Raw genomic sequence first — 12,265 nt, forward strand, 5'->3', positions numbered from 1 at the left:
CACATCAAGCAATTTTGCACTGTAATGAAAACGAAATTTCTTATATTTAAAAAAAAATCCCGAAATACACTTTAAATTTCTCCAATGCACGCGGAAATTATATTTGAAACTTAATATACATATTTTAATGTGTTCTAAAGGGAAATCCAGAAAAAGCAGACGCTTGTGAATATTGTGGGGTAGCCTAGGTCATCAGAAAAAAAAAACAACAACTAACAGTCTGTACACACATGCGCAACGGAGACTGTCTTAATGAAAGGGAAAGAAAGGAGAAATACAGGAAAGAGAAAATCTTCGACTCTTGGAAACAGTATTATCCAATGATTATCGAAAAATTTGCGTGGTTACATTTCCGTCGCGTGTTTTTCGTTTACGTAACTGGCTGTATTTTAGCAAAAGTACACGCGGCATTTACACATACATCATGAGAACTTGGCACGAACTGCGCAAGAATGCGTGTTTTTGTTTTGTTTTTTTGCTTCATTGTCGGAACACATTCAGACAAAAACTTCCGACTATTGTTGGATTTTGCCATTCGTGTCCTTTGCAAATCGTTCGCGTGCTCCGCGAGATCTCACTGAGCTACGAATGTTTGTATAGCGAATACTATAGGGAATGCAATCAAACTCGTAAACAATTCCAGTCAAAACTAGCAAACTATTTTTATTATCGGAAACAGTTCTTGTTGTCGCAAAGAAATTTTCAGCACGCTACACTCGCAAACATTCGCTACTCAGTGAGATTGGTGGCTTGTATTGTGAGGGGTTTTTTTTTCTCTTCCTCCCCCCCCCCCCCCCCCCCCCCACCAAACCCTGCTGCGCCGCCCGCACGTGGCTCGCCCCTCAGTCTAACCTGGTACATGTGATTTACGTTCTTCTCAGCTGGACATCAATGATACAGGGGAGTATTAGGGTTGAACTTGTATTCAGTTGACACAGTGTGCTCTATTTGTTGTTAAATTTTGCCGATATCATATTATTTATGTGTTGTGACTGCAAAAGATTTAATCTTTTTTATTGTGAGTTTTATACTCATTGTATTTCTGTGCACCGGGATGGGCCGTTTTAAGAAATAAAATTCATTGTCATTGTCATTGTCATTGCCATTGTCATTCGACCCTTGGGAGTATTTTATTACAAAAGTAGTGTGTTTCTTCCTTCGTTTATTTATTATAGAATGAAAGAATGCTTCATGCGCTTCCATGTGTGAATGACGTATACGGGGAAAAAAACTTCGACATGTGCGATGGAAAAAAACATGTACACGGTAGGGCCTATTTACACAAGACAGTCTGGACTCGAAATTATCTTCGACATAGGCGAAATTCGACATGCAAAACTTCGACTTGTGAAAGATTATTTTAAAGAAATAAGTAAAGAGAAAATCGGGACTTTTCTGGAGCTTCGACTTGGCCGAGTTTTCGACTTGTGCGAGGTCGACTTAAGCGAGGTTGACTGTAAAAACATTTTTAAACGTTCATTAAAGACGAAGTCAACGTAGCGGACCTAATAAAAACGTTTTGTGGACGTCTATAAAGAACGAAGACGTAGCAGACATAATAAAAACGTTTTGTAACGTCCATTAATGACTTTTTAAAACGTTTTCCAAAAAAACTGTGTTTTGCGGTAAATGCTAAGTACCAACTTTGACGTTGTATGTACGTTTTATAAACGTCCACTTTATACGAAGACGTACGGAACCTAAAAAAAAAAAAGAAGAAAAAAAAAAGAAAAGCGTTTAAGAAACGTTCTGAAAACGTTATGTGTTTGCTGGGATGGTACGTGTAAATATAGTTGTGGCCAAATGCAGTATGTGACTATACTGCTGAGTAAAGCTGTGTGGTTTTGTTTTCTTTACACACCTTTAGTATGGGGGATAACATTCACTTGAGGTTCCTTTACAAAAGAAACCATACACCGACATAATCTCATCCTTCCCATATGGGTTGCATTGGCCCATGAATTTTATGCAAAATGCTTTGTGAGTCATTATAAGGGAGTTCACAGTTTAGTGCATTCCTCATTCTGACCTCTTTACCACAGATTTTCAAATAACATGGAAAGGACTTGTGATGGAGCATTCTTTGTACTAGGTGTTTCAAAAAACATTTCCCACTTTTGATCATTAATAGTTTAAAAACTATCCGTCCGATAGAACTGCCATTGATATGAGTAATAGCTGAATAGTGTACAATTTTGTTGGAGGTGATTTGAATGTGAAAGCATAAATCAGTTTCATTAAATCTATGATTGATTTTGAAGTAAGGTTTCAGATTTTGGTCAAATTTTAACGCTCTGTACAAAAATTGAACTTTGCACAGGAACCAATGATGTGTATGTGAGTGTGTGCTGACAATGGCCCTGAACAATGGACATGCCTGAATCACCGGGTGCTGTTCGTTATTCCGAAGGTTCGTTATTCCGAAGGCTCGTTATTCCGAAGGTTCGTTAATCCAAAAATTGAAAAAGGGTTCGTTAATCCGAACATTTAATGTGGCGTTATTCCGAAGGTTCGTTATTCCAAAGATTCGTTAATCCGAAAATGGAATATTATGGTTCGCTATTCCGAAGGCTCGTTTATCCGAAAATGAAATAGGGTTCGTTATTCCGAAGGTTCGTTAATCCGAAAATGAAATAGGGTTCGTTGTTCCGAAGGTTCGTTGATCCAAAATGAAATAGGGTCCGTATAACGAACCTTCGGAATAACGAGCTTTGTGTCATTTTCGGATTAACGAACTTCGGAATAACGAACCTTATTTCATTTTCGGATTGATGAACCTTCGGAATAACAAACCTTATCATATTTTCGGATTAACGAACCTTCGGAATAACGAATATTCGGAATAACGAACCGTCGGAATAACGAACTGTAACCGAACCACCTGTTGACTAGGCCTCAGTCTCGCGCTCCCAGGCACATGAATGCTTAATCAATAATTCATGTGGATTGCCCTGGGCACTGCTAGTCTGAATTCATGCAACGTATAGGGTAAAATGCATGCACATGGAAAAAGTAAGCACAGTATAGTTTCCATGTGCTTGCAAACACCGCATTTCATTCCAGCTGACAATCATTTTCAAATTTTGCTTCACATATCACTGAATTTGGGATATAAATAATCATAAATGATCTAAAGTTCTTCATTTAATACAACTGTCTACTAATAGTCTGACAAATTTGTCGCTTTTTCGATAAAAAGACATCATTTTTGGTAAAAGTTCAGCAGTATTTTTCATTGGGGCGATTTGTTTCACAGTAGATTTATTTAAGGCTCCATATACACAAGTGTATACTCTAAGTGATTTTCTTTGATTCCTGTCACCATGTTTACGACAGAACAGAAGGTGTTCATTGTAATTTCGTTTTTCAGAAGTAGGGAGAGCACTGTCGCGACTCAGCGACAGTATCGGCAGGCGTTTGACTTTACACAGATACTGCCAGAGGCTGAATAAAGACTAGTTGTGATAGTGTAATTTCTCATGAATAATGAAGCATTCAAACCCTGGCCATTGTTCAGGACCATTGTCAGGGTGTTAACCACAAACTCCCATACACACCCATTGACCCCTGTGCAAAGTGAAAGTTTTGTACAGAGGGTTGAAAATAGAGCAAAATCTGGAACCTAACTGTGGATTTCATGAAACTGATTTATGCTTTCATATCTAAACCACCTCCAACAAAATTGTACACTATTCAGTTATCACTCATACCAATGACAGTGTTATCTGATATATAGTTTTTGAATTATTAAGAATCAAAAGTGGGAAATGCTTTTTGAAACACCCAGTATAAGCATGCCATCTTTGTAATCAATGTAAATGGAATGTTTTTGTCAAACGTTGTCGATAAATTACTATCACCTGTACGTTCTAAGAAGTGTAAAACACATAACTTACTATTTCAGATCCTCATTTGCCGGAGGATTCTTTTCGTTTCTAGGTCAATGGCAGATACACAAATAATTTCATTTTACCTTTACTTTGCACATGCTCAAATTACAACCGTGAAGTCCCTTGTTATACTATGCAAACCAGTAGGAGAACAAGGCGATATCATCACATTCGTAACTAGCCTAGCCCATGAACATAACCAATATCACTGTATCATGAGACATTATGAAATGTCAAACTTTATCTCTTCTATATTTTTGTCCGATTTAAATAAAAATTTTACTGCTCTGTCACGAACTGGTTTATCACAAGTGCAGCGGAGTAATAGCAAGAAAACTAGACAGAGACTTCGGCGTAATTTATGATGTCAGATAGCAGTAATTAACACTATGTGGTATCATGTGTGTACTCAATAATTAAGCACAGAGGACTTTTGCGTTCAGTTAAATTAAAATAAATTTTATCTTTACAGCAGGGAGACATAGAAAAAAAAAACACACCAATACACCAAGTCTTGCTGTGTTGGCAATATCCTCTACATATCAATTAATTCTCGGCATTGCTTTCGACATGTTGCCTTGGCGCTCAGCCTAAATATACGGTTACAGCTCGTTATTCCGAAGGTTTGTTATTCCGAAGGCTCTTCAGTCCGAAGATTCCTTATTCCGAAGGTTCGTTTTTCCGAATTTCATTTTCGGATGAACAAATCTTCGGAATAACGAACCTTCGGAATAACGCCACAAATGTTCGGATTAATGAACCCTTTTTCATTTTCGGATTAACGAACCTCTGGGTATAGGGAATTTGTGTGTTTCAGAGTAACGAACCTTCGGAATTGCGAACCTTCGGAGTATCGAACCTTCGGAATAACGAACAGCACCCAAATAGGTGTGCTATGTGAGCGCAAAGTGCGTGACTGCCCATTACATACATATACACGTGAGTACACGTACTTCTTTGATCTTGCTCTTTCAATTGTAATCACGAACGTCTACCGGATGGATATGAACGTAACCAAACCATCAGCATGCTGCAGTAAGAACAACCTACAACGCCCCTAGGGCCCCCAAGAGGCCATGACCGAGTGTACCACACTTTTTTAATTGTTTACTCGATATGCCCAGATCTTTATCAAAGTACATCATTCCACGTTCAAGGTGACTGACACGACCTATACGGACTAATCTCTGATTGCCTTTATCTTCATCCGTCGGCTCGGATATAAAAAAAAAAAAAAAAAAAAAAAAAAAAAAATCGTTTAACTAGGACGTATACCGTAGGGGAAGTGGGGCAAGATGGGACACGGGGCAGGATGGGACAATGCGATAACTATCTAAGTAAGCATCAGAGGGCACTATAATCTGCACTGATAAAAAGCACGCTGTCGGGAAGCCATCTTTACGCTCTGTGAAGCTGAGATTCTCTTGAGATTTGGAGGAAAAACGCAAAAATTCATATCGATGAATTTCTGCAGTTAACAAATGTATAGTATCCCTGACATAATATGAAGAAAGGTAGAACGTTGATATCGTGTGGTTTTTATAGTACATGTATATACATCAAGTTTATTTCACAAAATGTAGGCAGGCAGACTGTATGTCATTGCATGTAGAGCTTAGAAGTGTAGTGTGTGTGTGTGCATGGGTCAGGATGGGACATCCACCTCGGGGCAGATTGGGCGGGTGTCCCATCTTGCCCCATCATATTTGATAAGGTTAATGTATCATGTTTTATTCTTTTTTCAATTTCAGAATGATCCGGAATTACAAAAGAAAGAGCGACCGTTTCAAGTGGAACACGGAAATATGCGTCTTCATTGTTTGTCCCATCGTGCCCCACGCATGTGGGGCAGGATGGGACAGATTTGGCTATTTTGAGATGGCTATTACGTAAAATAAAAGAAGGCAATTAAGATGATATTACGTGTGATAGTGTTGCCTTACACAATCTTTGTAAATCCTGTTTCATGTGGAAGTTTGTGACGTAGTATTTGAAATAAAGCACATTTAGTGAAATGTGGCCCATCCTGCCCCACGTTCCCCTACATGACTTTTGTCGTATATTCACGGCAATTAAACTGGCCGACATCCTTTCAGTCCTCATAATAATGTACATCATACATACATCAGTATAAGAAGAGAAGAGAATATGAAATGGACACGACGACATTGAAGGAAATGATCAGAGTTCAAGGCAATATACATGTATATGTAGTAGATACATGGGTGAAGTACTCTAATTTTGTTTCGTTCTGAGATTTCCAGATGTCATTGATGCAGAGACTCCAACCCCAAGCACCTTCTGATCTGGAGATTCTCCCGCCCGAAACTCCTAGCAAACGGGAGACTCCAAGTTGATGTGTGCGAAGCGCGAAGTTTCTAGGATTCTAGATGTTCTCTGGTGCTATCTAAGGCTTATTTTTTCAACATACGATAGAAATAAGTAAGAAATCCTTTCCACCGGGAGACACAGAGCCAGGGCGGGAGAAATCAAATCTCAAACGGGAGAACGGGAGATTGTGCAAAAATGGGCTTTCGGCGGGAAATCTCCCGTCGAAAACGGGAGAGTTGGAGTCTCTGTTGATGCAAAACGTTTTCAAATGAGAAACAAAAGTCAAAGAAGATGAGATGTGTCTTTGACAAGCAAAGAAGTCATACGGGAAGCATCGTAATTCAGAGCCAAAGCCAAAGAAAAAAGAAAAAGAAAAAGAAAAAACTAAAACTGCAGCTATAACTACATTAAGGGCTACATACATGCATTACAATGATAATTACTGATCATACGTGCAATAATATCATTGCCAGTAACAAATTAACATGTAACTCGTTTGCGTTGACTAAAAAACCAACCAACAAACAAACACAAAACAGCAGCAGCAACAACAAACGTTCACTTCATGTTTTGTCATCTGCACTCTTGTTCAACACACACACACACACACACACATACACACACACAAACAGATGATTTCACCTTGTAGACAATTCTATATGGCCACGGAGCTACCTGTAGTTAGCTCCATGGTATGACATCGTCCTTGCGTGTAACTGTCAATGCGTTGACCCCTCTACGTGTATGTCATGGGTTTTAATGTGTTAACTGGCAGTTACACGGCATAATAGCACACTCATGGTCCCCTCTAATTTATCAGTAATTAAGTTTCTGCCTTATTTTGTCTCAATTATTGAAAATGCCATTTAACAGTTTTTGATAGCCCATGATGGCTTCACCAAGAATGGACATTACTCGGCCATATATAGCATAGCCTATGGCGATACCTCGAAGATGTGCCCTTGCTCTGAGAGTGGGTTGTTGCTTTGATAAGGCAATGGTTTACTGTCGGACCACGTCCTCTGGTATCCAAAGTGTCGTGTAAAATATCTCTGTTCGTGCAATGAAACAATATTTCGTATGTGGAGAGAGATGAGACTTTCTTTTCTGCTCAATTTCATCAATATAGACAGAGCTTCTCATCTTTCACATTGAGCGAAATTTTGTATCGTATAGCACTCATGACTATTTACTATAAATTTTGTATACATAAAAAAAAATGATATATAATAAAATATGATATTTCGGGCTTCAGCACATCGCCAACATAATCAGATCTCAACTCTATTCATCTTCTTCACGACAGAAGTTATGTTGATCAGTTTGTAACAGTGATTACTGCGAGATAATCGTAATTATACCTGTCGTCGTTCCAGCCACGGCCAGTGAGGTTGCTCTTGAGCGATGCTCCGATGGGAAATATTCGACAACAAGGAGCATTCCCGAGAACGTACAAATTCCCGCACCGGTACCGTAGGCAAGACCAAACGTTAAGTACATCGGGAATACAGATGGCATGAATGAAGTGACAAGACAGGCAATGAAGCAAAGAATGACACCGATGATGCTGACCAGGCGATGGCTTAGCCTCCTCACAAGCGTATCCGCCATCGCGACAGAAATCTGACTTAATCCACACGCAATGGCCGGGATCCATCCTACAGACAAGCACACAGGGAATGAAATCAAGGGTTAACTATGATTCCTTTGTAACATTAAGTGCAGTTACGTGAATGAGGTGTTGAACTGAAGAAGGGGAAATGAGCTTATTCTATTATATTTTTGCTAATTGGATATTTAACCATGATTATGTATGTTCAATTGCACAGAAAAATGTTGAATAACCTTGATCATCGCATGCTCTTTTCCTTGTTGAATAGCAATCCAATCTCAGTTCAATGGTCACTGACTAAACATCAAGTGCTTGTCATCCATCATAAACCCTACTGGAATAACCTTTTTTTTTTTAAACTGTCGGGTGTGTTTGTTTGTTTGTTTGTTTGTTTGTTTGTTTTTTTGTTGTTGTTGGGTTTTTGTTGTAAGAAATATTGTTTATAGAAGCACTGGTCGCGTTTCTTTAGACGACACCTTTACCATTTACCATGGTCAAATTATTCAACCTACAAGGCATTTCGACAGATTATGATAAAATGCTCATTCAATACCGCACCACGAAGTTGCATAAAGTCACTTATTATCCGAAGCTGTTACTTATTGTTTTATGTGTAGGTATGTGTTCGTGTTTGTTTTGTTTTGTTGTGTATTTCGATTAATGCCTTGAAAGATAAGGTAACAATAACTAAATCTAAACTAAAGCCTATGTAGGGCGCCTAATCAACATGATTAATTCGATCTTCGGTATCTCTCATTCAATCAGATTCAATGACTACTCTTCTGCAGCTATCTATACACCTATACCTGAAAACATCTTTACCTCTTACAGAAATCTTGAATCCTCTGTCACAAGTGTTCTGAAGTAATTGAAAATAAACTTCCCCGTATTGTGAAATATATCACGATAATTTGCATATTTTCTAGACCTTCATGTGTAATCTATGTGCACCAATAATGTGTTTCCGTCCTTCTGATGGAAGGCATGTCATGCAGTAGAAGCAGCCGTAAAATGCTGTCTTTAATGATCGCACTTCGCTACACCGATGTTGAAATACACTACCAGCATTAAATTGTTGAGTTTTTACCCATCCAATGTCTCTCTGAGCATCAAAATATAATTTATGCTCGTCAAACAAAATTCATCAAGCACATTTCTCTTCTTCTAAACATCCGTACTTCTGCTTACTCCTATTTATATTTTTTTATCTTTCTTAATTTTTGTCTTTCCGCCCACCTTTGATAAATTGTACGTCTCCGTCACCAAAAATTGTCTTCGTCTTAGATATACCTCGTCACACTTTTTTTTTTGGCCATTTCCTTCATCTCTTTATCACATTCTACTCATGCCGTTTGTCATATTTCTTATTCCTTTCCGATCTTTCGATGATTAGTTTAACTCTTGGAGGCAGCAATTTTTTAGCGTTTTGTATGACATGAGAGTAATTCAACACGTGTATCTGACTTATCTACAATATTCTACCCTAGTATTATAGTTCTATTCATCTGAAAAGCTGCAAGCTGTGTATCACTATTTGCAACACAAAATAAATCGTCGTAAAAACAATGATGGCAGAAATGTTTATTTTTCTTGTCTAGTTTACCCGCCCTTTGATAAAGTGCAATCTGACTTTAAACCTTTAGACCTTAAAAAGACCATGGACCCTGGTAGGGTCCATGAATAGACCAAACACTATAGGTACCTGTTGCCGCAACACTGGAGTTTAAGTCGTTTTGAACTGCCACGGTGATAATACCGAAGCAGTATATCACGCCGATTGTGATGAAATAGATCAGGAATGATGCGAAGGTGACAACCCAACCCCAATGCCGTCTGAGCCTGGACATACATTCCATGCTGTCCTTCGTTGAATCACGCATGCCACTACTCCGAGGAACCTGTCAGTACGTGCGGAGCATGGTCTGAATCCTATCTGTTAGCAATCAGCACGCGAGTGTCCTAATAGACCTGGGGCCCGTATTATAAAACTTGTCATCAGTGACAAGTTGTCATAGATGTGACTATCTACAGAAATCCTTGCATCTGATTGGCTGAGAGCATAGAAATGTGGAAATTCTGCCATAGAAATGTGGCAGTTGTCCAAGGCGTTTTCACATCAGCCCGATGTCTCCAAATAGCGCGCTATTTTCTGACTTGGGAAATTTTCCCGACAGCGAAATAGCGCGCTATTTGATAATGTGAACACAAATTACCGCGCTAATTGTATCGCTCTGATCGAGAAAATTTCTCGACTCCAACTCGGGAAATTTCTGAAATAGAGGGATAGTCGCGCGCTATTTGAAAACGACTTGAGAAATTAGCGCGATGAATCCCATTATGCCTCGCGTGTGTGACCCGATCGATCGAGGGAAACTGCACACAAGTCATGAGGAATTTTTGAGAGGACACACCACATCACTGATGCTGTTTGCACATACTCAACTGTCGAATTAGGCCCCCCCCCCCCCCCCAAAAAAAAAAAAAAAAAAAAAAAGGTTGTATTGGCGTAACATGAGATTTCAAATAGGGTCGGTCGGGCGGATTTTTTTTTTTTTTTTTTTTTTTTTGCTACCTGCCACGTGTAAAACTCGTGCTCAGTAAACAGTTACAACTGCTGCACGGGCCGTATGTGCTGTGTTCATCTATTCTACAAATCATTTATGAGGCCGATATTACTCAAATTATACCCCTTCACAGAATTTAAAGATGTTGAAATCCCTATCCTGAATGTTTTCACTTAATATTTTACTATTTTGACTTAGATAAGATAGATGCAAATTGACCCATATGTACGATCTTTTCATCGCACACGGCGATCTCTATTACAGTCCCACATATACAGATTCGTGTAAGTTCTCCACACAAGAAACCTATGGCAAAACTGTGCAGAATACATTGCAGTCTGAATGCTAAGCATACACTGTATAAATCTTGATAGACTACGCGTCCGTGTTGGAAACACAAAACTCTGTAAGAGTTCTGTGGTTGGAAACAGATGACGTACTGATCAAGCGAGGCTATGGGAGGCGCTAGCGAGATCTCTCCTTCGTACATCCGATATCCCCAGAGCCGTTTCCACTTCCGGGTTTTTTGCGATCACGATCGCAGTCAACAAGATACTTGATATCGATAGCAAAAAAAAAAAATAACAAAAAAACAGGGTCGGCGGAATTTTTAGGGTCGGGCGGGTTACGCCAATACAACATTTTTTTTTTTTTTTTTTGGCCTTAGCTATCTAAAAATTTTTAACTATTCGGGCTACCCCCTCTTCGGGCTGATGTAAAAAAGAAATGATATAGCGCTCTAATTCGCAATCGCGGAAAATATTTCGAGCTTGGATTTTTATCGGGCTGATGTGAAAACGCCTACTGTTTATGAAACGAGCCCTAGTTCGTAATTCCATTTTTAGTCCAGGCGCAGCGACCCAGAAAAACTGACTTCGTTCAACCCACCCCGCAGAAAAGGTTTGACTGCATGGGGTGGTCGGTTGGACCCTCTGGAACACCCCTAGGTAGTATGTGATATCAAATTGTGGTGTCAATGAAATTTTACAGGCCATTTTAGTTGCGACGTGACCATATTCTTCGAGGAAGCGTCTGCGCTCACTAAGACTACTACACGTACCACTAGCACTGCTACAGGCGCCAATGCCAGTGGTGCGTGGTATAGTCTTAGCGTACAAAGACTTTTTCCGCGACAAACATCGGTTTTTGCCTGCAAACTAACTTTTCACGCTAAGCTGAGGTCGGTGTAGTGTAGTTTCCAGACGTTTTTATTTCGTCTTTGTTTCTCCGAGTTGAAGCAAGCCAAGTGAGAGTGCATACCCAGCGATTGTGACGCCCGAACCGTTTTTTGTGGCAATCATTGAGCATGCACCCTCACTCGGCTTAGCGCAATACAGCGGGCTTCTGCACAATACACAAGCTGTAACTCAGAGAAATAACGGCGAAATAAAAACAGCTAGAAATTAAGACTAGGGTCGGTAACGCTTGTCGCTATTGGGGCACTGAAAATGATAAAATTATCACAGTTTTTGCATTTATTTCACGAAGGATTCATCGAAACGCCTTAAAACTATATATGTGCATGTTGCTAGAGATGTCAGCAATACAATGGGATACATTGGAAGGTATAATATTGTGCATGGTTACCATGGTAAACGGATGCCTACAGGTGATTGGTAACTCCCAAAAATATCTGGAATTTAGACAGGTTTGTTTCTTTGCCTTTCGTGCACATCACTCATTGAAGATGAGCTCTACACTGTAAAATTAGTCTGGATAAAAAGGGAAAAGACGCCCAAGATTTTTCCCTCATTCTCTCCTCAGCATTAATTCATCACTGCACGTTTTGAATAAAATTTACATATCATGATATTTCATTTTATTCTATATATATATATATATATATATATACATATTTTACAATAGCT

General features: G+C 39.2%; 1 pseudogene; it reads left to right on the forward strand.

The window, feature by feature from the left end:
* Positions 1-12,265, forward strand: part of LOC140240493 (amidase-like) — a 32,697-nt pseudogene that overhangs the window by 11,828 nt on the left and 8,604 nt on the right.

The sequence above is a fragment of the Diadema setosum genome, chromosome 2, assembly GCF_964275005.1.
Source record: "Diadema setosum chromosome 2, eeDiaSeto1, whole genome shotgun sequence".
NCBI lineage: Eukaryota > Metazoa > Echinodermata > Echinoidea > Diadematoida > Diadematidae > Diadema > Diadema setosum.